At 40.6% G+C, this 27,739-nt stretch overlaps 1 pseudogene; it reads left to right on the top strand.

Annotated features, from left to right (window-relative positions):
• Positions 1–3,206: 3,206 nt before the first annotated feature.
• LOC122449333 lies at positions 3,207–26,425 on the top strand (annotated as a pseudogene).
• Positions 26,426–27,739: the final 1,314 nt, after the last annotated feature.

The following is a 27,739-nucleotide window of genomic DNA, read 5'->3' as shown; positions in this document are numbered from 1 at the left end:
CTAAATTTTGATATTTATCATTTAATGGAAGATGATACAGGAAATGTTAAATTCACTGAAATAATTGCAAATCTTCCAACATACCATTACAAGACCAGCTCATATCAAAGTGAAAAATAGAGACAGGTAATGGGTTAAAATGGCAATTTAGCCTATGGTATCTTCATGTCCAATTCTTTGTGACCCCGTGGACTGTAGTCCACCAGGCTCCTCTTCCTCCGTCCATGGAATTCTCCAAGCAAGAATAGTGGAGTGCCTTGCCATTCCTTTGTCCAGGGGATCTTTCCGACCCAGGGATCAAACCCAGGTCTCCTGCATTGCAGGCAGATCCTTTACTGTCTGAGCCGCCAGGGAAGCCCATAATACCTTCTGGCTGTGCATAAATAGATACTTATTTTAAGAGGGTGAGAAAAAAACAACTTGGACCACTCAAATACGCAGGCTATTCTCTCCCTTTTCCTAGAATCAACCTAAAGTTGCTTGATTTCTGACATTTCTGAGATTGTTTTTGTCTCCAAACTCTGATGTTAGCTATTCCAGGTACATAAATCTAACTCAGACACCATAGTGGAATGGGCTTAGACTGTTGCCCTGTTCAGGAACAATTGTTCTACAGCCTCATATGTTTGAGCTTTAGGGACACAAGGTTGAATCCTACCTCTTCCACCAACTGCTGACCTGAGGCAAGATTCTTATGTCCCCAAGCTTTAGTTTTCTCATTAGTCAATTCAAAAGTAAGACTAGATGATATGCTCAACCTTTCACATCCCAACTTCTAGAATTCTACAACCCTTGGGATGAAGAGGCAGACATGTTTTGATCAACTTTCAATATCTACCAGGTATAAACATTCTCTGGGCCAGAATTTCTTATGCATAAAGTGGGATAATAATATCCACTTCAACAGGCTCTTGTTGAGTAAATGAAACTTTATGTGTAGAAGCTCCTTATAGTTTCTGGTTCAAAGATTTAATCTTCTTTCCTCTCTTATTCTATTCTTTCTTTTTCCCTCCCTCTCTATTAGCGTAGTGGGGCTTCCCTGGCAGTTCAACTGGAAAAGAATCCACCTGCAATGCAGGAGACCCAGTTCAATCCCTTGGTTGGGAAGATCCCCTGGAGAAGGGAATGGCTGCCCACTCCAGTATTCTGACCTGGAGAATTCCATGGACAGAGGAGCTTGGCAGGCTATAGTCCATAGGGTTGCAAAGAGTCAGACACAACTGAATGATTTTCACACATACTAGCATAACAGATTTCTATAGAATTATAAGAACTCACATTCTTCCTCTGTTTATTTAGGAAGCACATGTGGTCTTAAACCTGTATATTAGTCTGTCAGAAGTACTGATGCCTGGTAAAAGTACTGGTTATTCATTAGAAGAAAGTTTAAATAAATTTGTAATTATTACAAAGGTAAAATAGCTCAGAATGCTAAAATTGACCTCTTGCTTTTTTAGATCTATCAGTAGATTGAAATTTTCTTCAGTGGGTAAAATTATCATTTACTTCACTCATTCATTGATTCATTCAACAGTCAAATTTTGACCCACTCTATGTGTCAAGCATAGTGCTAGGTTATACAGATATGATATGAATCAGATGTTGTCTTTAAGCTCAAAAATCATCCAGGTAACTGGAAGGAGGCACAGGGGTTATGAGAGAAGTCCATTCAGGGTACATCAGAGGTCCAAAGAAGGATGTGGTGGATTCTTCCAGTGGGTGGTCAGGAAGGCTGCACGGAGGAGTGGAGGCTGGACTTGAATCGTAAAAGATGAGGAGGTACTCACCAGATGGAAGCGGTAAAGAAGGGACCTGCATGCAAAAGGAACAGTGTGTGCAGAGACCCGGGTACATACAGTAGTCCTGCATAATCTGGAAACGCAAGTGGGTCAGGGTGGTAGGAGTGGAGGGTACAGTGTGGAGGATCCAGTGAGAGAAGGAGCTGGAAGTCCTAGACATGTTTTCTTTAAGCCAACGTAGATCTGCTCAGAAAGGGAGGACATCAGATGCTGCACAATAGTTGGTGACAACAGAAGAGAGACTCAATTATGGCCCAACTCAACTGCCAACCGCTGACCTTGACAGATCATAGCTCTGTTGCATGTGATGAATCTGGACGTGGTTTTCCAGGCACTCAACACCAATTGGATTGATTTCTTTCTACGTCAGATCATCGTCATTAGAGACAGCAACAGGTGGAAGCCATTTGTTCGAATTCCAACACTGTGGTGGAGTTTTTCTTAGAAATGGGGCCAGATTTTTTACTCTCTGCAAGTTAGTTGCTCAAGTGGAAGGATAGGAGTTACAGATTTAAAAATAGAATTTTTTAAAACAAGGCAATGATCCACAGTGTTCTGGTGAGACGAGGTGAATTGTCAATAAGGAAACCAAAAGTTGTCTAACACTTAAATTGTACGAGCTGCTTTCTAACTTTGTCAACACTCTGCCTTCTCCAAAACATACTCATCCCACTTGACTTGCCTTGCGTCTGAAGGGTCTTCTCGTAGAACTTTGGGTACGTCTTAGCACTTGGCTTCCCCCATTAAATATCTGTATTGTTTTCTTTTTCTTGCCTTTCTCTTTCAGTCCTCCTTATAATCCTTTCTTCCATTATGCCTGCCCTTCATTCCTCTCTCTCTTTCTCTCTTTTCTTTTTTATCTCTTGCTGTTGCTTCTGTACTGTCAGCCTGTTTTTTAAAGTTCAAACTGAAATACCAGAGTTAATCCCTGAGAAGCGGCTCTGTGTTCCCTGCCACCGCGTTGCACAACTTGTGGTGTGGCTCTGTGCCACCATCACCTATGCAGCGAGATCTTACGTGGCCAAGGAACATCTTGTACAATGCCACTTTTTATCAAAACCAAATAGCATAACAATGCATACAGGGCTCCGTTCACATCAACCTCATAAGATTTCACTATGATAAAAACAATGAGGCTGAAATAGAAAAATCCATCTCTGTTTGAAAAGAAATAGCCCTGGTGCCTCTCCCAGGCCCCCCTCAGAAGCCCCCCGCTGCTCCTCCATTCTCTCTCCTCCCACCCTCTTGTCATCGAGTGCTTCTTTTGGCCTCCAACTGTTCAGGTTTCACCAGTCTGGTGACCTATTAGGATGAGGTTGCACCATACTGGGGTGGGGCTGGAGGGGAGGGAGGGAAAAGGCTTACGCTGAAAGTCCCACTGAAGCTGGGTTTTACTCCCCGACTATCATGGCCCCCATGATTCTGGCTGGTCAGGAAGGTCTTAGGGATGAGTATTTTCACTGTGGAGATCAGAACGAAGAAAGAGAGAGGAACATCTCCAGATGTAAGTAAGTTACAGCTACTAGTTCAAGAGATGCCTGGCCTTGCTTGTCAGCTTAGAGATGTCCTTAGCCAAAGAACTCAGAGGAGAGGAACAGACGTCAGGAAGACACTGACTGGACAGCCCAAGATCAATGACAGAAGCCATGTTGTCATGGTGTAGACATGTCACAGGCTTGGGATTAGGGAGGCATGGTGAAGGAGGCCCTTTCCCCTTCATGACCCCTACAAAATACTTTCTAACAATACGGCTAAAAAGGACTGAGACCTCTCTTTGTCTTGACACAATCGTAACCTTAATCAGGATTAAGAGTCATAGGGTCCCCAACAGGAAGGCTTTATGCTCTCTCCCTGAGCATGGAAGCAAGACCGTCAATGCTGGGTAGGTAGGAGAGAGAATGGAAACAGAGGAGACTTGCTAAAGCCAATGAGAAGGATAATTCCTCAGTTGGAAAGTCCTCGCTTTCCCTCCTACAACACAGACTCAAGATTGAACCTTCCCCCTATCTGGTTTGTGGACATCATTCATTCACTCACTCACTCATTTATGTCAGAAATAGTCATTAGATTTCTACTGTGTATTAGCAGTGTTCTAAGGCTCTGGGGGTAATGAAATTTACACAAGACAAAGTCCTTGTTTTTACACAGAGGAAAAGGCATAAAATAAATATATAAGTAAGATAAAAACATAAATTCAGCTAGTGATAAGTGCTATGAAGTCCTTTTTTTCTCTCTAAAACAGGATATGAGAAATCAATGAGCGTGGGAAATAGGTGGCCCCTTTAAATTTAGGTGGACATGTTGGCCTCTCTGAAGAGGAAGCATTGAAATGAGACCCACATGGAGAGAAAGAGGCAGGAGAAGAGCATCTCAGACATAGGGAATAGCAGGTGCAGAGGCTCGGAGGTAGGTGCAGGCCTGGCAGGTTGGAGAAATACAAAGAAGTCTCATTGAGGCTGGAATGAGAGACAGGGATATGGAGGGTGCACCAAGAGGTCACGGAGGCAGGGCCCACCTGCAGCCTACTTCCTGCTGCCTCCCTCCCCCAGCTACCAAGCCCATCCACAGTGCCCCACCCCTTAGTAAGTGCCTGGGTACATCCGATTCAAGACTATCTGGGGCTGGATTGGAAAGTGATTCCTGCTGTGAGGGGGACCTTTTGAGAGTTCCACATGGCCTCCCCAGGAGAAAGCCAGCTCTCTACCTCCCCACTGTAGCACCAAACACAGAGATTAGTGAACGATTTCTCTGAATGTCAGCCCTTGGGTGTGAGACTTAAACTCTTAATTCCAAACCATTACAACATGGGTATCCAATTGCTGCTGATGACTTCAAATGGTTTGCTTGTGAGTGCCAGGCATTTTTTGTCAATGAAGGATTTCTCTCCCAGATTTGGTTTTGTGTGAGTCTCATGTTTGCCAAAACTCCAACTTAATTAAAAACAAGCTAGATGATTGAGTCATTGAAAGTCTCCATGAAAGGATATATGGGTGCTTGTGAGGAAAAGAATATTAAAGTGTGTGAATCAGAGGGTCAAAAGAGTGAAGCTACCGACAGCACGAACTCTGGGTTTAAATCCTCTCCCTGGCCCTTGCAACTTATCACCTTTGGGCCTCAGTTTCCTCATCTGTAAAATGTGAAGAGTAATAGCACCTTTAGTTGTGGATGATTAAAGGCGTCAGTAATGTGAAGGGCTTAGAACAGTGCCTAACAAGGTACAAAGAGGCAATGATTGCTTGCTTTTTTGCTATAAGAGCAACATCACTGTGCTCCCAGGTCTGAATTCTCAGTGGCTTGGGTCAGCCAGGTATGGCAGTGGGACACCGAGGCTGACCGTAAGCTCAGGGTCTTATGTCTGTCTATTAGTTCTGCCTCTTTTTGGAATCATACCACATTCTCAATTCCAAAGCATTCATCTCACAGACAAAGGTCTTTGGTTCCAGAAGGGAATAAATAAATTAAAAAAAGTAAACAGGGCATCATGAATATTATCTTCCACTGGGGAAAAAACCAAAACAAAACTCAAGGTCATAGTGGTGAGAGAGAGAGGTCCTTCTCCTGCCCCTGGTCAGGGAGCCCCTGGGCTTGATACAAGGACCCACTGGACAATCAAAAAATCTAGTCCCTAGAAAGGTGTGTCTAGGTCTGTGCTTTCAAACTTCAAAAAAAAATGTTTTTAAAATAATTGAGTTTTTAATATAAGTGAAATCTCACCAGGAACCCCAACACATTAAACCAAAAAAAGTGTTGAAGAGTTGTACCTTCTCAGCTCCTCCTTTCCCTCTGTGACTGTCCCTGAAGCAACTGTTGGAATATTATGTGTAAAAAAAAAAAAAAAAAAAACAGGCTTAGCTGTCAAGAGCCTCAAAGAAAAGAAGTTTGCATTAACTCCCTCTGTTACTCATCCTCGGGCACTTTTATATTAATTTAATTTTTAAAAATCATTTGTGTACCTAGTTTTTTAAAAGTCAGTCTTAAAATGGAAAACAGCAGTTTCCACTCTACTTCTTCTTGCCCTTGAGTTGTTCTCCCCAAAGGCAATGACATTTAACCTTTTTAGCTGTTTCTTTGGAATTTACCTCTTTATCTTGAAATGGCATGCTTATACTGCTGATTCTTGATTTTTCAACCTCAGACATTTATCTTTTGACATTCTATGATGAAAGATAAGCATCCAGCTCTTTACAACACTTTTCTTTAGCTCCTCCCATGTCCCTCCACAACACACACACTTGCCCCCCCCCATTCATTCACATAGAACTGCACTAGTTTTTCCTTAATCTAATATCAACTATTTACTTGATCACATCTATAAAAATATTGTTCACAGATGAGTCACATACTGTACCACGATTATATTTTTTCTCTTGTATATTTCTTCCTATAGTTACCTATTGACTCATTTTTCCTTTGTGGTTTTGTGTACCTAACATTAATTAATCTCACAAATTCTCACGTAGAATTTAAGACTTCCCTCAATGAAATCAAAATCATCTAAAAGTTTCAATTTTCTTTTGTTGGGACTACATCCCTTACGGAGACCCTTGGTCCGCCTCCCCTCTGGATTAGTTGCTTTTTCACTCTGCTGTGCTGCTAGTATTTCAGTCTTTCTTTTATCATCATCCCAAGAATCCTCTGAGTCTTCCCTGTAGCTCAAACGGTAAAGAATCTGATTGCAACACAGGAGACCTGGGCTCGATTCCTGGGTCAGGAAGATCCTCTGGAGAAGGAAATGGCAATCTACTCCAGTATTCTTGCCTGGAGAATCCCACGGACAGAGAAGCCTGGTGGGCTACAGTCTGTGGGATCGCAAAGAGTCGGACACGACTAAGTGACTAACACTACTACCACTACAAGAATCCTCTGAACCTCCCTTCTCGACTGGATCCCTGGATCCCAGATTCTATGTCTTGATTTACTCTCCCTTTTCAGTGAAACAACTGTAGCTTGTTGTAGATCCTCCTGTAGCTTCCCAAAGAAATATGCTTGGGAAGTGAATTTTTGAGAACGTGCATATCTGAAAATATTTTTACTATATGCTCACACAATTTATAGTTGGCAGATCAATCATTTTCCTTGCTTTAAATTCTATGGCACTTGTTAGATCCATGTATTTTGCTCTTTGCCCAAAAGTTGAAGAATAGATGTGTATTTAACTCCACATATGAGGCATGATCCTCCACCTCTCTTGTGAAAGGATTCCTGGAGACATAAATATCTGGCTCTGCGTACATGACACGCCATCTGTCGCAAGACAAAACAAGAGATAATTAACCCTGTCCTTCATCCATTTTCACTTAGCAAATGCTTGTGGAAAGGTGCCGGCACTGTGTGCCATGTACTGTGCTCAATGCTGGGACTTGTTTTGGTGTGGGATGATTAATTCATGTGTATTTATTTTGACAGGTTCACATGGAGGCCTCAGGCCATATAGCAACACTAAGACTTTTCTTTCAAGCTATTCTCCTCAACTAGGTCAGCTTCCCTTACTTTAGTCAGCAGACGCCAAACTCAATAGATGAGTCTGCCAAGAGAAGGGCACAGCAATGAACACTGGACTCTTGCAGGTGTCACTGGGCAAACAGCATAGAAGACCTATTGTCTAGAGTTGAGGGGCTCTGAAGGCTCGGGAAAAGCTTACCTCACCTGCTCACACAAAGAATGTACCAGAACCTCTGTGCTATGCTCCAAGGGAAGTCGGCGGAGCTCCCAGAAAACGGCCCGCTCCCCTCTCGTGAGCCCACCTGGAGGGGACCTCAGAGCAGGAGAAGAGTACAGAAGATAGTATCACAGCGACAGCAACAATGACAACAACGATAATAATTGTTTTTATTTTGCTAATAAAGCCATAAGGGAAATACTGCTTTCATGTGGCTATTTGGGACACTAACCCTGTGCTAGGGACTCAGTAACATTAAGATAGAACGCTCACTTCTGCTTTGCTTCCCAGAGGTAGTTTTCGTTATCAGTAAGTAAAACTACGAGAAAGGGATCCAACTAAAATAAGAGCCATTGTGCTTAAAACATACATTCCCTTTCTGACCCAACAACATTACTCTAGAATTTATCCCTAGGAAATAATAAATGAGATGAAGTATCACTGTTAGAAACTATGATATAATGAAAGATATGAGAAAAGAGAGAATCTTAAAGATATTTACTGAAACACTGCTAGAAAATTAATATTGTTCAAAATAGCCAATGTATTTCCCCAATTAAAAATTGGGGCAGTGCCTTCACTCAGTGAAATACCATTCAGCCATTAAAAATTATGTAAGAGAAACGTGTCCCTTGATGTAGAAAGATATTTATGATATACACTATTTTTATATATGTATATGTGCATGAATGCATATGTGTGTGTATATAACTACATGTATTTCCAAAATATTGATAAAGAATATATCAGGAGCTAAGAGCAGTTATCTCTGGGTTGGTAGAGTAAAGGTTGGTTGGGCTTTTTCTTTTTTTCTTTTTGTGCTTATCTCTATTTTCCACAATGCTTTGCTCTGCAATTAAAAGAAAATCCACCAAAAGGTATTTTGAGTATCTAGGATAAGAGAGAAAGAAAGGGCTTCAGCAAGCCAAAGGTAAACCTTGAAAGACGCTTTCCCCAGAGGCACAATTTCCTAGCAGCCTCCTCTCTGCATCCATCACTTCTGCAGTCTGTCGTTTCTGTAGCACAGGCTTGAGCACACCTGGCTGCAGGTGGCCCGGAGGTTAACTGTTGGCTGTGGCCGCAAGGGTCCCAGCCACCCACGTAAGTTGGTGAGTCAGGGCTTGTTCTGTGCTGTTGCAAGAAGCATCCAAGCATCAAGCCGGGAGGTCACAGAGAGGGCGTCTCCCATCAGGAGCCATCTGGTAGACAAAGCCTTTCCTTAGGGCAGATTCTGGAAACCCCCCCCACAGTCCCGAGCTGCATTTCACATGCCTTCCAATTAGCGTATGGCTTAGGTACAGCCGTGTTCACATCCTTGAAACGTGGCACTATCTGCCCCAAATTAACTGCTCATTCTCAGAGCAAGACATTGACCATCAGTCTCAGCTATAGATCACTTACTATACACCAGACACCTTGCTAAACTTTCTATACACGTTGTTTCCCATTCGTTATCGTTCTGCATGCCAGATGTTATTATATCTATTTTCTCAACAGCAGAAATTGAACTCTGTGATTTGTCTGCCCTTCCCATGAAGGAACAGAGCCAGGATTTGAGAAGTCTGTGGACTTCTCGTGCAAAAGGCTGCTTTTCCACCATTCTGGCTTTTGGTTGGGAGCCCCCATTCTGGCAGCAACCATATACTGCCTTGTGGATGACTCTATTGTTTTTAGCCATGTCAGGTGCTACGTGTCCCTTCCTTTGGGTCCCATGGAGTGCCCAGCAATGGACTAGAGAATCGTGGATGAGAGAAACTGAAGTTCCGGGCTAGTGAAATCAGGTTTAGGGAAAATCCTAACTTCTAATCTTCTGCCTTGCTCCGTTCTCTGCTCCATCATCTCTCAGCAATCTTGGAGTAGGAGTTGTGTTCCTAAATGCCTGTGGTCATATTAAACATTCTTCCAATGCTTGAGGTCATTCTTGGGCAGCGGTGGAGGAGGGCACCAAGATCTCCTCTGGCTGTTTCCTTATCCACCTGTTCTGCCTTATCACCCATGTTTCTCCACCTCAGTCTTCAAGCCCAAGCTGTCTTTTGTTCTTCATCATTCCCACATCTGAGGCTGTGTCCCCACTGTGTCTGCCACCTAGATTGCCTGACACAGAGGAGATAATAAAGAGTTGCTGAGTAAATGAATGCACCACGAGTGGATGAATGAATGCCTCCCCCTTCATCTAGTTAAGTCCTGCCCTTCCTCCAAGCCCGGGTCCAGTCCCACCATCTCTGTGAAGCCGTTCCTCTGTTGCCCCGGTCCTCAGAGTGAACTCTTCACTCAAAATACTTGGAACACATGCAATCATGGCGCTGGTGTGACTCAGCATGTGCTGTCTCATACATATAAGGTGTTTGTGTGTCCTGCTTTGGCGACTATATGGTGCTATTCAATGATTTTGGAGCCAGAGAGACTTGGCTTCAAATTTCAGTTCCACCTGTGTGACCTGGAAAACTTGGCTTAATCTCTCAGGCTCAGTTTCTTAATCTATTAAAAAGGGACAATGCCCACCTTCTAAGTTGTCATGAAAGGGAACTAAGAAGTGCCCTTTCTCAAAATGCCAATGCCAAAGAGTCAAATGACAAAATAATACAGTATGATCTTACTCTTTTAAAAATAGGCACTTCTTTTTGTAGACGTACTTGCAAGTGTTTTGTGAGAGAATGTATGTGTAAAGTCTGAAAGAACACACACTGAACTACTAACACGTACAATTAATCCCATCATGACTGAATGGTATAATAGTATTTGTTCATACTATGTATTATAGTATAATAGTTATTTATGCAAATATTTATTTCCCTCCCAACAAATAGTAACAATCTGAAAGGCAGAAACTGATTTTACCCATTAGGATGTTAAATTACACAGTGGTAACCACCTCAAAATCTCAGATGCTGAAACAGCAAGGTTATTTTTTTGCTTCTGTTACATGTCCGTCGTGGGCTTGGCTGGCTCTAAACATCAAAATCTCGAAGGGATGCAGGCTGCCAGATCACTGCCATCTTGAACATTACCAGGTAGCACATGAAGGGAAAAGAGAGAGGGACAAAGTGTTTGCTCAGACTTCTTGGCCACTCTGAACTTAAGGAGGCAGAAAGATGCAATCTTCCCATGTGTCTGGAAGGAGCTAGCATCCAGAGTATCTGTGGAGTACCCAGCTGATTCACCTGCTGACAACTTCCTGTTTCTAAACCTGGGATGATGCTTGGCACATTGTGGTCACTCAGGTAGTACAGAAGATAATGCAATGCAATAGAATTCAGGTGCTCTTTGAGGCTCTGGAGAAAAATATAAAAATGGATAAGATTTTTATTAAAATGGCCAATTTAATAAAAGATTAGCAAGAGAAAATACACATGCTCAAGCAATTACAGTGGCTACAGTGACCCACGTGCTCTAATAAAATTATAACATCTTATGAAAGTATATTAGTTTTCCATGGCTGCTATAACAACACCTTTAGCAGCTTAGAATAGCACAAATGTGTTAGTTTACAGTTCTGTAGGTCAGACTTCTAACATAGGTACCACTAAACTAAAACCAAAGTGTTGGCAGGATACATTCCTTTCTGGACAATCTTGAATTCATTTCCTGCTTATTCAGTTTGCTGACAGAATTTAGTTCCTTGGGGTTGTAGGACTGCCATACCATCTTTTGTTGGCTGTCAGCTGAGGACTCTTTTCAGTTTCCAGAGACTACTACATTCTTTGGCTCATAGTCCCCTTCCTCCATCTTCAAAGCCAGCAAAGTGGTAGGTCTAGTCCTTCTTGTTTCATGGCTCTACATCCCACTTCCCTGATTTTCTCTTCTATTTTTTTTTAAACTTTTTGTCTTATTCTGGAAGATAGTTGATTAACAATGTTATGATAGTTTCAGATGTACAGCAGAGTGATTCAGTTATACCTGTGTGTGTGCACGCTCAGTTGGTTCAGTCAGGTCTAACTCTGTGTGACCCCATGGATTGTAGCCCGTCAGGCTACTCTTTCAGTGGGATTCTCTAAGCAAGAATACTGGAGTGAATTTCCGGCCCTCCTCCAGGGGATCTTCCCAATCCAGAGATCAAACCAGCGTCTCCTACATCTGCATCACGGGTGGATTTTTTACCCACCGAGCCACCTGGGTAGCCCCCTAGTTGTACCTATACTATTCTTTTTCAGATTCTTTTCCCATTTAGGTTGTTACATAATATCGAGCAGTGTTCTCTGTGCTCTACAGCAGGTCCTTGTTGGTCATCCATTTTAAATAGAGCAGTACGTACATGTCCAACCCAAACTCCCTAACTATCCCTTACACTCACTCTTCTCTCTCTTCCGCTTTTAAAGACACGGTGATCATATGGAGACGACCCAGATAACTCAGGACAATCCCCACATCACAAAGTCTTTAATCATAACTGTATCTGCAGAGTCACTTTTGCCACGCAAGGTGTCTTATTCAGTGGTTCCAAGGAAAAGGGCATGGATGTCTTTGGAGGACTATTTTTCTGTTTCCCATGGGGAGTTTTAAAAACTATATATACATAAATATAAATTGTATATCTATGCATATGTACATGTATATATATTTATTTATAACTTAGTATATTTTGTGGTGGTGGATTCCAGGCTGAGGGTCAAGCACACACAAAGAGAACAGTGAGTCTGTGCCTGTTGTGTTCAGGGAACCGCACATGGGTGCCTGCAGCAAAGGAGTGAAGCCTCGGGAGACACAAGGCAGGACGGGAGGTTGAAGCAGACTTGACTGTCTGACTTGCTAGAAAAAGTGCACGGGGGCTGTGAAATCAGACAGACCTGGGTTTGAGGCTCAACTCTTTCACTTAGCTGTTTGATAATGAGCAAAGTGACTTAACCTCTGTGAACCTCAACTCCTAAACTGTGAAAAGAAGCTGCTAACAATAATGCCTATTGTTCAGAGGCTTATTTATGATAACATTTAAGGTGTTTAAAATTTAATGAAGGGTACCATTGTTAATATTACCAGCCATGTCTTTCCTGGCTGTGGTTGGGTCACCTGCCCTGAAGGGTGGGAGAACCAGACAGGTGGGCTGCAGGAGAATTCTTCACAGCCTCCTCTCCTACCACTAAAGCCAACCCCATGGATTGCATGGATGACTTTCCCACTCACCAGATGCCCATACTGTACCTTAAGGAGAGAGCCCGCCTCTACAAAAACTCTCTTTGTATGCTCTGAACTTGCCCTGATACTGTGGTTAACCATGATGGACAAAAAGATGGTACCAAGATCAGACCTCAAACAAAATCATGTTCCCATGTCCTCAAAGGGGTCTTAGGCACCTCTTCAATGCCCAGATGCTTTTACCAGTTCATACTTCTATGATCCAAGGCAGTGAGATTGATGTATCCAGATCTTCTTTTCTCAGGCTAAAAATTCTGGGCCCTAAATATAGACGTGGATGTGACAGATAATTGAACTCTGGTCAAATGTTCAGAACCCATCTTCAGAGAAGTGGGGAAGGAATAAATAGGCTTTTGTGTATGTATGTATGTGTACATAAAGAGAGCAAATGTGCTTTGCAGAATTACTGATTTTGATACACTTTGTAATTCTAAGCTAAAAAGCAAGTGAAAGAAGGAAAACACATATAGCAGAAATAACAGTGAGTGCCCAATTCTGAATTTTTTCTGCAAGGCTGTAGCTCATATGTGGTTGTGGTGGTGGTTTGCTAAATGAACAGAACAGGGTTTTGAGCCCAAACCACCCCGGATGACGCAGGCGGTAGGTGAGAGCGAAGCCTTTAATCCTTGCCACCCACACCCTCTACCCCGTGGTGAAGGATGACTTTTTTCATCCTAACAATGTAATAGGTAATCATTTTAGAAGATACAGGTTACTAAACAAGAAAAAATTTATGCACTGACCTACCTCCTAGATAAATCACAGTATTTTACAATATCCTTTCCATTTTATTTCCACACAAATACTTTTCAATTTTACCAGAATAGAATGACTTTGCATATGCTATCTTGAGAACATGAATATTTATTAAGTACCTGTATGTCACCTCCTGAACCCTAGTTTCCTGCTCTGTAACTCAAGGGTATTTGTAAACTAGTACTACTAATATAAACATAGTCAATACATGTTAACAATGATCATATCATAAACAAGAATCATAACTATTATTGTCTTGCTTAATCATTACAGAAACTCTGCCAAATCATTACAGAAAAAAAACAGAGGCTTGGAGAATTGTCATGTAATCAATGTATATAACTTGGAAGGGGTGAATTTATAAAAACCCAAATTTATTTGATCTACAACCCAAAGTCAGTGCTTCCCTAAAAGAGAAAAAGAAGAGAGAGCAAATATTCCACAGGAGATTTTTTTAGTCTAGGATAAGACAGCTTGCTTCAGAATCTTCTTTCATCAGCCGCACTAATTCATGGCCAATTTTTTCCACCCAGATAAATTGCTCCAAATCTTCCATTCAGAGAAGGATCTGCAAGAAAATTACAACTAATCAAGATGGCTTTTCCAAACTGTAGTCACCTCCACTTTTGCCTGTTTCTCTTAACTTCTAGCTTTGGTCAATTCCTTTTTGATATTAATAACTTCAGCATAAATAAGAGATCTTCCAGCAACCACTCAGTTCCCCCTCAACCCCTTGTAAATACTGTGGAATTAACAACTGAGCGCTTGCACCTCCCAAGCTCCTCATTAGAACACAAAGTTGAGAACAGATTTAGAGGAAATTCAACTATCATTGTCATCCATCTGCAGTTCATTAGATTTCAGTTGTCGGGTTCCCACAGGCCTCCTGGCTGGAAAGACTTGGGTAGGTGTCACCCTTGCTGACCTGCCTCACACACAGATACACGTGCATGTGTGCATGAGCACTCACAAAGACACACACACACATGCACACACTGAGCCACTGTGAGTCATGTGTCTGAGTCTCCCAAAATCTGGCACCTCACACTGGGCTGGTCCAGATCATACCAGGTAGAGGTTGGCTTGGCACACAGCTTGGCTGTCTGAGGGATGTAGAGTCAGGTGGAATTAATTAAGGTTAAGGGAGACCCAGTTTCTGGCTCTTAATGTGTTACACCTGCATCCAAATGTGTTGCTCCTCTTAGACCAAGACCAAGTCCAAGCAAGACAAGGGGAATGAGGCCGCACCAGGACAAAATTCATGTTTACATGGCCTGTGGGGCTGTGTGAGGAACTTCTGCCCAGAGAGCTCCATTGCTGACGTGGTTTGTCTACTGATGCCTAGAGTTCTACCATTAGAACTTCATCCCTGTGGTTGAAAGCTTCAGAGTAGCAGAATATCGTCTGTTAAAATGCACATACTGGGACTTCCTTAGCAGTCCAGTGGTTAAGACTTCACACTCCCAATGCAGGGGGCACAGGCTCAATCCCTGGTAGGGGAACTAAGATCCCACATGCCCCACAGTGTGGCCTAAATAAATAAATAAAATAAGATGCACATACCTGTGGGGGAATAATGTAAGGCTTATTAACCAGTAATGCATTCATGTAAATTATTGCATTGGATGGCCTCATTATTTAACATGGCCCTTAGGGCATCAGGACACAGAAGTTTGAATGGGAGGCTTTACCAGGATAACTGGAATGGGGAGTTAGACAGTAGGAGAGCACTGGACCCTGGGGAGGAAGGTATGAGAGCAGGGCTGACTTTATAAACTTGATTTCCACTGACTGGTGGGGTGACTGAGCTATAGGCACTGCTGGGTGACCTTCGGCAGATCCACGGCCTGTCTTGGTGACTAAGCCACGTCCTGAAGGTGATTGAGGTGACCTACAGCTCCAGGCAGCTGGGTGAAGAAGTAATTAATGACTATGAAAGGGACCTGAAAATACCAGGTTCTTTGACATGCAAGGCATGATTATTAAGTCATTAGGAGGACTGGCTAATTATTATTTCAAAAGTTGGTAGTGGAAGGGGCAACCACCTGTTGCACTCCATGGGAAAAACTTTGAGAAGGCTATGGGATGGGAAGATGGAAGGGATATAGGTGTAGCCCTCACCACTTGCTCTCAGCCTGTGATGGAAAACTGGTCTTTCTGCATCCAGAGTAACCAGATTGTCGTACCATGTTGGTATGTATCAGGATGTATGAGGACCAGCAGTCTGCAATGAGTTTTCTAGACTTCTGGTTTGGCTGTTGGTCTTTTCACCACTATCCTCCCTGGCAATTAGTTTTTCCAGGAATTAGGAATACCAAGCACTAACAGGAGGAACTGGTCCTAGCAACTCACACCCACCATCCTTTTTTGGATGGCCCAGGTAGTAGATGTGACCAAGTACTCCAGAGACCAGACAGGGAGGTGGAGCCCAAGAAAGGTGTGGTTAAACTCAGCCACTAAGGAGATGTAGGATCTTATGCAAGTTATTTCCTTAAACTTCTGTGCTTCACCTTCTTCATCTACAAAATGGAGTCGAAAGCCCCATCTTATTTCCCTTCTCTGAGGACTGATATTAAGACCAAATGTGACAACAGATACAAAAGTTCTTCATGCAGCATAAAATGCTAGTAGGATACCATCTTTGTAACTGATCTTTAATATCAATGTCTGAAACTGTACCTATTTATTCCAGAAGCTTTATCAAACTTTACTTGGAGATTGAGAAGTCTTTAAGTTTGACGTGATGAATCAATGAAGAAGAAGATGCCTCAGGGGTATCATGTGAAATTTTTTTTGATCCATTGAATCTCACCCAACTGTCTGCCATGACCACCTAAAATTTTGAGCAGTTATCGGTGTTTTCATTAAAGGACTTTCCCTCTTGAAGGTTCATCTTTAAAATGCCTACTTAATAGCCAACATGACAACAAGATGGAGGAGGAGTGGGAGAATCCATATTTATCTACTGATGCACTCATGTTTAGTCCTGTCCGACTCTTTGAGATCTTGTGGACTGTACCCTGCCAGGCTCCCCTGTCCATGGGATTCTCCAGGCAAGAACACTGGAGTGAGTTGCCATGCCCTCCTCCAGGTGACCTTCCCAACCCAGGGATCGGATCTGCATCTCTTATGTTTCCTGCATTGGCAAGTGAGTTCTTTACCACTAGTGCCACCTAGGAAGTCCCTATCTATTGATAGTGAAAGTGAAAGTGAAGTCGCTCAGTCATGTCGACTCTTTGCGACCCCATGGACTGTAGGCTACCAGGCTCCGTTCATGGGATTTTCCAGGCAAGGGTACTGGAGTGGGTTGCCATTTCCTTCTCCAGGGGATCTTCCCGACCCAGGAATCAAACCCGGGTCTCCCACATTGTGGGCAGGGTATAGATGAATACAAATAGGTTCATCAGATGAGCCAGTTTTCCACCATGACCCTGACTTATGAGACTTGGGGTCTGTAACTTTTAATGAATGGGAGGAAGAGCTCAAGGAAGCAGCAACCATAGAACAGCAAGAATGCTTGGTGCCCAGAAGGCTCAGAGAGGAGAATCCTATAAAGAGAAGGATGAAAACTAGAAACATGTATTGCTAATACTATTAAGACTTTTGTATATGGAGGTGAAGGGTGGGAAGGAGGTTCAAGAAGGAGGGGACATATATACACTTATAGTTGATTCATGTTGTACAGCAGAAACCAACACAAGATTGTAAAGCAATTGTCCTACAAATAAAAATAAATTTTAAAACAAAGCAAAAGACTTCTGTATAACCTTTTAGATTGGAGCCTTTGTGCATATTTTCTCTCCAAATCCTCACAGGAGTCTAGTACATTATTATTAATATTTCCTTTCTAGAATTTCTTTTTATTATTTCCTTTTAGTAGAATAAACTAAGATCTAGAAGCTTAAATGACAGATCGAATACGTGGTGGAGACAGGACTCAGATGCAGGTACTGAGTCCCTAAGTCTGTGCTTTTCCACCACATTCTCATGCCTGCACTTCACACTTTACCTGGAGAGAATACTCTTTTCTAATTTCAATTTTCCCAGCCCTAAAGATTTTATCTGTCCTCCTCTTACAGAATGACTGAAACATTGGGAATGTTCTGTAAGTAGCTGTCTCCTTTCTTCTCCTTTCCCTTTTAGTAGGTCATGTCCAATCTGTTCAATGGAGGAATAATAATAGTAGTTGACATCCTTGGAACATTACTATGTGCTGGGTGTTTTGCCTGTAGTATATCTAATTCTCACCACAATCCTTAAGATAGCTCTCATATCCTCAGTCTATAGAGGCACAGACCAAGGCTTCCAGGGTATAAACAGCTTGCCCAAGGTCAAAAGAGTTTACCAGGTAGCACTCATGTTAAAGAGCTCACCTGCTGATGCAGGAGGTATAAGAGAGGCATGTTTGATCCCTGGGTCAGGAAGATCCCCTGAAGAAGAAAATGGAAACCCACTCCAGTATTCTTGCCTGGAGAATCCCAAGGACTGAAGAGCCTGGCAGGCTGCAGTCCACAGGGTCGCGAAGAGTTGGACACGAGCATGCAGCAAACAGGAGGGTCAGGATTCAAGCCCAGTCTGCCAGTCCTTAAAGCCCATGTAAGAGGCATTGTCATCAGTACACAAAAGCTATCAATTGGTATCTTTTTCTTCTTTTTTTAAACTATTTATTCTCAAATTTCTATGAAAACTAAACCCTTAGAAGCCACTTTTACTTATAAATACTTCTATCCATGTTTTAGTGGGGCCCATAAGCAAGACTTTCTCTGTGTAATACACCTAGAAGCAGCATTTCTGTTTCCTCTAGTGAAGGGCATTTTCATCTTTACTAAGTAAAATGGTATCGACTGAAATAGCTACCCTGAGAGACTGTGAAAAAAAAAGAGAGAGAGAAATTGCTTGCTCTACTTTCTAGTCAAAAGTTAGCTTTGTGAAAGTTTTTATTTTTTCCAGTCTAGTAGAGTAAAATGGTGTCTCAGTGTGGTTTTCATCTGTATTTTCCTGATGACTGATAAGACCGAGTGACTTTTCACGGATTTTGGCCATCATGTTGCCTCTTCAGTAAAACCCGTATGCATAGTTTCCAATTTTACTTTTGGATCATCTATTTTCTTGATTTGTGCAAGCTCTTTATATATGAGATAATCTGGCTACCAACTCTTTGTGGATTATATGTATAGAATATATTTTTTTTCTCATTTTGTGGCTGGCATTTCACTCTATTATGCCCTTCAGTGAACATATTTTACTTTTAATATATTAAATTAATAGATTTTAAAGGGTTTTGCTTTTTGTGTCTTATTTAAGACATTCTCTGCTACTCTGAAATTATATAATATTATTTACATATTATCTTTAAAATTTTTTAAATAATTAAACACAGCAACTTTTTTAATGTTCTCATTAATTTTAGTAATTTATTAGTAAATGCTTTTGGGTTTTCTGGGAGACAAAGATTTTGTTGTTGTTTAGTCACTAAATTGTGTCCAACTCTTTTTCGACTCCATGGACTATAGCCCACCAGGCTCCTCTGTCTGTGAGTTTCCCAGGCAAGAATATTGTAGTGGGTTGCCATTTCCTTCTCCAGGGGATCTTCAAAATCCAGAGATTGAACCTGTGTCTCTCACATCTCCTGCTTGGCAGGCAGGTTCTTTACTGCTGAGTCACCAGGGAAGCCCAGACAATCATATCATTGACTAGTAGTAATATTTATGTTTCTGTCTTTCAATATTTCTATATTTTTTTAAATTTGTTTTTCCTGACCTACCATCTTGTAAGGATGAGCAGCAGAAGGTTCATTAGAAGTGGTGATGGTGGGCAGCCTTGTCTTGTTCTTGATTTTACCATTATATAAGATCTAGGTTATAGATCTAATTTGATAAACTTTTTTTTTAGGATAACGAATTTGCTTGTAGACTAAATTTAATAAGATATTTTTACATGACTATGTGTTAAATTTTACCTATTCTTGTTCAGTATCTATTAAAGATATAAGTTCTTTTTAAATCTTTTAATGTGGTGAGTTATATTGTTTTCCTAATGTTAAATCACCTTTGCATTCATGGTATAGAGTCATGTCATTTTTATTCATGTGATTTATTAAAATACTGCCTCCACGCTCAGTGAATTTAGTTGTACTTCTCTTTTCCATATTGCATGTACCTGGTTTTGGTATTAATGGTTATACCAGCTTCATAAAATCAATTGATGAGTATTAGCTCTTAGCCTACCCTCTAAAAGAGTTTGCACAAGAATTAAAATGATGGGTTCCTTGAATATGTTTGGTAGAATTTCTTGTAAAACCATCTGTATCAAATTTCTTTTTATTTGGGGGTAAAATTTAACACTTGATTTGTTATCATTAATGGTTGCAGAGCTGTTCAGATCTGTAATTTCTTCATAAATGGTTTTGTTGATCTGTATTCTTTGGTATTTATAATTTTGGTCCATTCTGTCTACAATTTCAGCTTTGTCTTATAATCATCATAGCTTTTGCTGCATCTCAGTTTGATCCTCTTTTGTTATTTCTAACTTTTTTTTAAGATCTTTTTCCTTATTTTTTTTTTAATCCCTGTTGTCTTTTCTAATTCCTGGATTCTTTGGAGTTTACTACAACCATTTTAGCTATTAATTTCTTTATATTTATCCTGCTTGTAGTTTATTGAAATCGAATTCTCTGAATCTAATTGGTTTATTTCTTAAAATATGGAAAATTTTTAATCCTCAATATCTTCTTAATATTGCTTTCTACAAATCTTTCTATTCTCTTGTACTGCAACTCCAGTTAGATATGTTAGCTTTTCCCAATGTATCATTAACCCAATTTCCCCTTACATCCTTTTGTGTCTCTATACTTTTTTCATATTTTCCACATCTTGATCTCTGTAGGCTATTTACAACTTACTGACCAGAGGTGTATTAATATGTCCTTTGTTACCCAAACTTCATTGACCAGAGACATTTCAATATTCACCTACATAGTAAATTGCCAACCGAAGGCATTAGTTTCTGAAAAAAAAAAAAAAAAATCCCTCAGTCAATAATGTGTTAAGACAATTTCTTTAGATCTGTCTTAATTCTATAAGGATTTTGACTCGTTGCTGTTTTCTTACTTTCTAGAAGTTCTATTTTATTATTATCCAAACCTGCCTGCTCACCATATTCATTCATCACATTTAAAAATATTTTCATTGATTTTTATAGTTGCTTTACAATGTTGTGTTAGTTTCTGCTGCATGGCCAAGGGAATCAGTTACACATAAGTATACGTCCTCTCTTTTTTAGATTTCCTTCCCATTTAGGTCACTGTATGGCATTGGGTAGAGTTCACTGTGCTATACAGTAGGTTTTCATTAGTTATCTATTTTATGTATAGTAGCAGTTTAAGTCAATCCCAATTTCCCAATTTATCCCACCCCCCTTCCCCTCTTAGTATCCATAAGTTTGTTCTCTACATCTGTGACTTTATTTCTGCTTTGCAAATAAGTTTGTCTCTACCATTCATCAGGCTTTTAATACTTAATTTTTATTCAGCATGAGCCAAGTATGGGCCTATTTCTCATTTACTGTGGCTTGTTTTCTCATGTACATTGGAAGTTTTATTTACACGATATTAAAACATTACCTGTGGGTGTCCCTTGTGCTCGGGTTTAAATGGCAATCCACCACAGAAGATTAGTATTTTCTCCTGCCAGTTACTCGAGAGAATGAACTCAGGAACTACTTTTGATATTTGGTTTGAAGTGTTTTTGTAAACACACAGGTAGTATGAATTTGAGTCCAAGTTCATATGATGACTTACTTATGAATAGAAACTCTTGGAGGAAGCAATTTTTCTCTTTACTCAGAGTCATAGCTGAAATACACCTTGCTCCTTGCCAACCTGCTTACTGGGTGGATCTTGTTTTCCTAGATATTGTTTCTCTGAGGGAGCAGCCCTCTTGGGGTCCTGATTTTATATAGGAATCTCTATTCTGACTCCTACTCTGAGCATTCTCGAGTCCTGTCTTCCTCCTCATGTGTTACCAGGATAGTTGTCAAGAACAAACAAAACACTGTAGGTTGTAAGTTGTTGGAGAAACTGCCAGATTTAATGCTTAACTCTCTGGGACTGTATTGCAACTTTGGATTTAGCCTCTGAGGGGTTCTTTTCTCGAAAAATCTGCTAGATTGCTTTAATTTTTTTACTTTACCTTTTAGCTAGCATTTCTCATTTTTCCCCTCCTTTCTTTTTCTTTTTCTTTCTTTTTTTTTTTTTTTGTCAGAAGGATTTTACACTATCCAGTCCTCTATTTCTGGAAATAGAAGTCTCCATAACATATTCCCATCTCCTTCTCAGATGGAGAACCCTCACTTATCCTTAAATTTCTCACTGAGATGTCATCTCTTCTGGGTAACATTCACTCTCTCTTTCTCTCTCCCCCACTCCAAAAGCAGAATAAATGAGCCCATTGTCTATGTTCTCAAATACTTGGAACATACGTCTAATAAAGATCTCCCACATTTTTTATTATAGTGATTTGCTTATCTGCTTCCTCCTACTGTTCTGCAAGATCCTGGCAGAGTGTTTTAATGATCATTTTACGTTTGGTATTTAATACAATGACGGACACAAAATAAACACTTGAATGGATATTTATTTGAGTGTGAATAAAGAAATAAATAAAACATCTTTATTTACCAAATGATGTCCAAACTCATTAGCATGTCATTCAGGTACCACAATCTAACTGCAACCCACTCTTCCAGCCTTATTATTCAATTAATGCATTATTAATGAGTGCATCAATTCTCTATTAACTCATTCATTCATACATTTGTTCATTATCCAAGTACTTTTGGAGTGCCTATTATAGGCAAGACTCCATGCCCAGAAGTGGGAATATCTTATGATCTCAGTCTTTGTGGAATATGTTAGCAAAGGGGAGCAAATATTAACATGTAATTACATGATACTTAATTACATTGTGGTGTGAAGGAGAGATAGGAGCCCTACAGGATAGTGAAATGTGATGTGCATGTGGGAAGAGCATCCCAGGTAGGAAGGCTGTGAAACAAGAAAGCACCTGGTGAATATACCCACTGCTCCCTCTCACCGACTCTCCAACAGCAGCAAAGGACCGATCCTTGTTCCCTGAACAGCTCCATAGTAATATCTGGGCTCAACTTGTTCCCTCTGCCTGATCTGTCCTTATCACTCATTTATCCCCCTCCACCTCTATCTGTCAACATATCAGGATCCTATTCCTTTCCCAAAGGTTTTGTCCCTGCGGTCTCCCTTGGTCTGGAAATGATTTTACTGCTCCTTGTTCCCACTTGGTATCTCCAATTATGGTGTTTATCTTATAATTCAGTTATCTCTGTATACAAACTACGTGAGGGCAAGCAGTATGTCTTATTCAGCTTGATGGGTTTGTGCTTGGTAAAATCTCAATTTGGCCACAGTTTACTTCTGTGGCAAGGTTATAACCAGATTGTGCCAGACCAGAAACCGCAATAACGTCAGAAAAGAACTTCAAACTGGTTTACCAAGAGAAGAGTTTTTTTAAAAACCAACCATGCCAAACCACAAGTTCACAGCATTTTGGACAGGTAGCCAAGACCAAGACCTTTTCAAGCTTCCTTAGCACTATGAACCCACTGATCTGGCATGAAATAAAAAACCCCTAACCATGTAACTTGATTTGGTCATGTTGGATAACACCAAATATCCAGGTCTGCAGGCAAGGAGTTAGTGTGAAATGGTTAACTTTTCCCTGCTCCTTCCATGAGGAATAGATCCCAAGTGCTATCTGCCCCAACCATGCTGGGTTGGAGGACAAGGTATCTTGGGTGGGTGTACACTTAGGTAAAATCAAAGCAAAATTTAAAATGAATACCAACACATCATATTTTTAAATATTTAACGTTTGTAAATGATAATCATACACAGTTAATTAAAATATGTTCTATCCTCCTACCTTGACGAATAAACCCTGAGAACAACACAGAAGACGAGGTTCAAGTTTGGAATACTCCAGCCCTTTGCAACATAGTGCTCAAGAAAAACCAGTCCCTGGTATTTTCCAGGAACCCTCCTCCCCCTGATTCCATCCTGCACCAAGAGTGTCTTGCATACACATAAATGTAGATATCCTAGCCCACGCATTCAAGCTGCACCATACTTCTCACAAAGTGGTGCCTGTTGACTAACTCTCCCAGGGGCAGAGTTTATCCTCAGGAATAGTCCTTACTAGGGAAGAAGGCTGGGCAATCCCCAGAAGCAAGTTCAAGACCTCTTGGGTCTAGAAGCATCGTCTTGAAGGAAGGATTTGGGCTTCAGGTGAGCTCCTTCCTTTGGTCTCATGGACCAGGTGTCCTAGCCAGACAAGGGCTAGAGTAAAGTCTTCCAAAGGATAGGGGCTGGGTCAGGAACCCCTCTTACTTGCAACTAAGGGTCAGTACCATAGAAAGTGATTATGGTCTAGGTACTAACAGTGGTAACAAAGAAGAAAGCAGTTTCCAACATTTCCAGGTTGGATACACTGGTAAAACCATGACCAATGTATCTTAAAATGTCTTCTATATTTACATTAACACCTCAGATGATCTCATTTAGTTTTATGAATTTCAATATCTCCTTTATGCAAACCAAAGCTGTTATTGCCGTCATATCTACACTATAAGAATTGATACAGGAAGTTTATCAAGTGGAAGGACATTGAAACTAGAAGAAAAGTTGGATCTACTTTAAAGAATGAAGAGAAATGAAAACTAAAACTAAAGCCCAAGAAGTATAAATAGTAAAACAGTATTAGTGATAAAATTAAATCCTAAAAAAAAATAATTTAACCCAAAATAAGGCAAGACAAGGGAAAAGAGAAAAGAAGAACAAAGGACACATGGCATGAATATAAATCACAGGATAGTAGATTTAAACATATCTAATTGATAATGATACTAAATGTAACTGGTCTAATCACTTGACTTAAAATGCAGAGTCTTTCAAAATAGATAAGAAGGTAAGACACAACTAAACTATGTCTAAAGAAACATAATTTAAATAAAAAGACACAGGTAAATTAAAAGTAAAATGCCAGAAAGTGGTACATCATGAAGCACCAAGCAAAAGATATCTGGAATGGCTATATTTTCATCAAGCAAAAGAGAATTTGCAATAAAGAATATTTAGTCAGTTCAGTGGTTCAGTCATGTCTGACTCTTTGTGACCTCATGGACTGCAGCACCCCGGGCTTCCCTGTCCATCACCAACTCCTGGAGTCTACTCAAACTCACTTCCATCATGTCAGGGATGCCATCCAACCATCTCATCCTCTGTTGTCCCCTTCTCCTCCCAGCTTCAATCTTTCCCAGCATCAGAGTCTTTTTCAATGAATTGGTTCTTCGCATCAGGTGGCCAAAGTATTGGAATTTCAGCTTCAGCATCAGTCCTTCCAATGAATATTCAGCACTGATTTCCTTTAGGATGAACTGGTTGGATCTCCTTGCAGTCCAAGAGACTCTCAAGAGTCTTCCCCAACACCACAGTTCAAAAGCGTCAATTCTTCAGCACTCAGCTTTCTTTATAGTCCAACTCTCACATCCATACATGATGACTGGAAAAAGCATAATTTTGACCACATGGAGCTTTGTTGACAAAGTAATGTCTCTGCTTTTTAATATGCTGTCTAGTTTGGTCATAACTTTTCTTCCAAGGAGCAAGCGTCTTTTAATTTCATGGCTCAGTCACCATCTGCAGTGATTTTGGAACCTCAAAAAATAAAGTCTCTCACTATTTGCATTGTTTCCTCCATCTATTTGCCATGAAGTGACAGGACCAGATGCCATGATCTTAGTTTTCTGAATGTTGAGTTTTAAGCAAACTTTTTCACTCTCCTCTTTCACTTTCATCACTTACATCAATTCTTCACTTTCTGCCATAAGTGTGGTGTCACCTCCCTATCTGAGATTATTGATATTTCTCCCAGTAATCTTGATTCCAGCTTTTGCTTTTCCAGCATTTCTCATGATGTACTCTGTATATAAGTTAAATAAACAGGGTGACAATATACAGCCTTGATGTACTCCTTTCTCAATTTAGAACCAGTCTGTTCTTCCATGTCCAGTTCTAACTGTTGCTTCTTGACCTGCATACAGATTTCTCAGAAGGGAGGTCAGGTGGCTGGTATTCCTATCTCTTTAAGAATTTTCCACAGTTTGCTGTGATCCACACAGTCAAAGGCTTTGGCATCAATAAAGCAAGAGTAGATGATTTTCTGGAACTCTCTTGCTTTTTTGATGATCCAATGGATGTTGACAATTTGATCTTTGGTTCCTCTGCTTTTTCTAAATCCAGTTTGAACATCTGGAAGTTCACAGTTCACATACTGTTGAAGTCTGGCTTGGAGAATTTTGAGCATTACTTTGCTAGCATGTGAGATGATTGCTTAAACAACGATTGTTTGGAGGAAAGGTTATTTGTCAGTAAAGACAACTTTAACGAGTTTCTTGAAGATGTCCTAAGCCCTCCATTCAAAGAGAAAATACCCCTGATGCCACCATTAATTGAAGTTCTTCAAGTTACTGATAGTAGGACTGAAATACATGCAAAGTTGCAAGAATGCAGTAACTCTGAGCAGCTTCATGAAAAAGAAAAAAAGAGTCAACGAAGGAAGTCCTCTAATAGAAAAAGAAAATCTAGAACATGCTACCACCTCAATAACAGATTCTGATTCATCTGTAGTGGTCACAGTACTAGAAGCAGATAGTTGTGGTTCAGTTGCATGCTTGCAACAAGGGGCTCTTGATGTTTCTCAAAAGTGGTTTGCCAAGTCTCAGCAACCTAAGTCAGAAAAGGAACCTGAATTTATAAAAAAACAAAAGTGCTGTTTATGCAAATGAAAAGAAAAAGATAATTTAAAAAGAACCAGTAATAACTGAAGAGAAAGAATTGGATGGAAAGCACCCATCTTCATTACTGAACAAAACCGCAGTTCACAATACACCTGGTTTTGACCACATAAAGGAACCCAATATGCAAAATGGTAGTGATCAGGAAGCTTCAATAAGCCTCTTATCCCTATCCACCAGAGGGCAGACAGCATGAAAACCACAATCACAGAAAACTAACAAAACTGGTCATATGGACCACAGCCTTGTCTAGCCCAATGAAACTATGAGCCATGCTGTGTAGGGCCACCCAAGTCGGACGGGTCATGGCGGAGAGTTCTGACAAAACGTGGTCCACTGGAGAAGGGAATAGCAAACCACTTTGGTATTCTTGCCTTGAGAACTCCATGAATAGTATGAAAAGGAATATTACCAGGCACAAATAGGAATTATTTTATAAAATTGATCAAATCATCAGAAAGTGAAAGTCACTCATTTGTGTCTGAGTCTTTGTGACCCCATGGACTATACAGTCCATGGAATTCTCCAGGCCAGAATACTGGAGTGGGTAACCTTTCCCTTCTCCAGGGGATCTTCCCGACCCAGGGATGGAACCCAGGTCTCCAGCACTGCAGGCAGATTATTTACCAGCTGAGCCATGAGGTAAGACCAAGAATACTGGAGTGGGTAGTCTATCCCTTCTCCAGTGGATTTTCCCAACTCAGGAATTGAACTGGGGTCTCCTGCATTGCAGGTGGATTCTTTACCAGCTGAGCTAGCAGGAAAGCCCTAAATCATCAGAGTTCAGTTCAGTCGCTCAGTCGTGTCTAACTCTTTTCGACCCCATGGACTATAGCAAGTCAAGCTTACTTGTCCATCACCAACTCCCGGAGCTTGCTCAAACTCATGTGCATCGAGTCGATAATGCCATCCAACCGTCTTAACCTCTGTCGTCGCCTTCTCTTTCTGCCTTCAATCTTTCCCAGCATCAGGGTCTTTTCCAATGAGTCAGTTGTTCTTCGAATCAGGTGGCCAAAGTATTGGAGTTTCAGCTTTAGCATCAGTCTCTCCAGTGAATATTCAGGACTGATTTCCAAGAAGACCTAAATAATGCTATCAAACTAACCTGAACTAACTGGGATTTATAGAACAACAGCAGAATATACTTTCTTTTCTAATATTCATAAAACATTCACTAGACCACATTCCTGGTCAGAAATCTGCTTCATTTATTTTAAAGCATTGATATCATACAGAGGTTGGTTTTGAACAAAATGGAGTTAAATTGAAAATCATAGTAAAAATATACGGATAATGCCAAGTTTGGAAATAAAGCATTTGGAAATTTTAAAATATATTTTAAATAACTCATGGGTCAAATAAGCTATCATAAAGGAAGCTGGAAAATGTTTAACTAAGTAAAAATGATAACAAAATATATTAAGACCTGTCAGATATAATTAAAGTAATGCTTAAAATGAAATTTTGGTGGCTCAGAAGATAAGGAATCTGCCTGCAAGGCAGGATACCT

The sequence above is a fragment of the Cervus canadensis genome, chromosome 11 (assembly GCF_019320065.1).
Source record: "Cervus canadensis isolate Bull #8, Minnesota chromosome 11, ASM1932006v1, whole genome shotgun sequence".
NCBI lineage: Eukaryota > Metazoa > Chordata > Mammalia > Artiodactyla > Cervidae > Cervus > Cervus canadensis.
The sequence above is the reverse complement of the archived record's forward strand: the minus strand, read 5'-3'. Positions and strand labels throughout refer to the sequence as shown.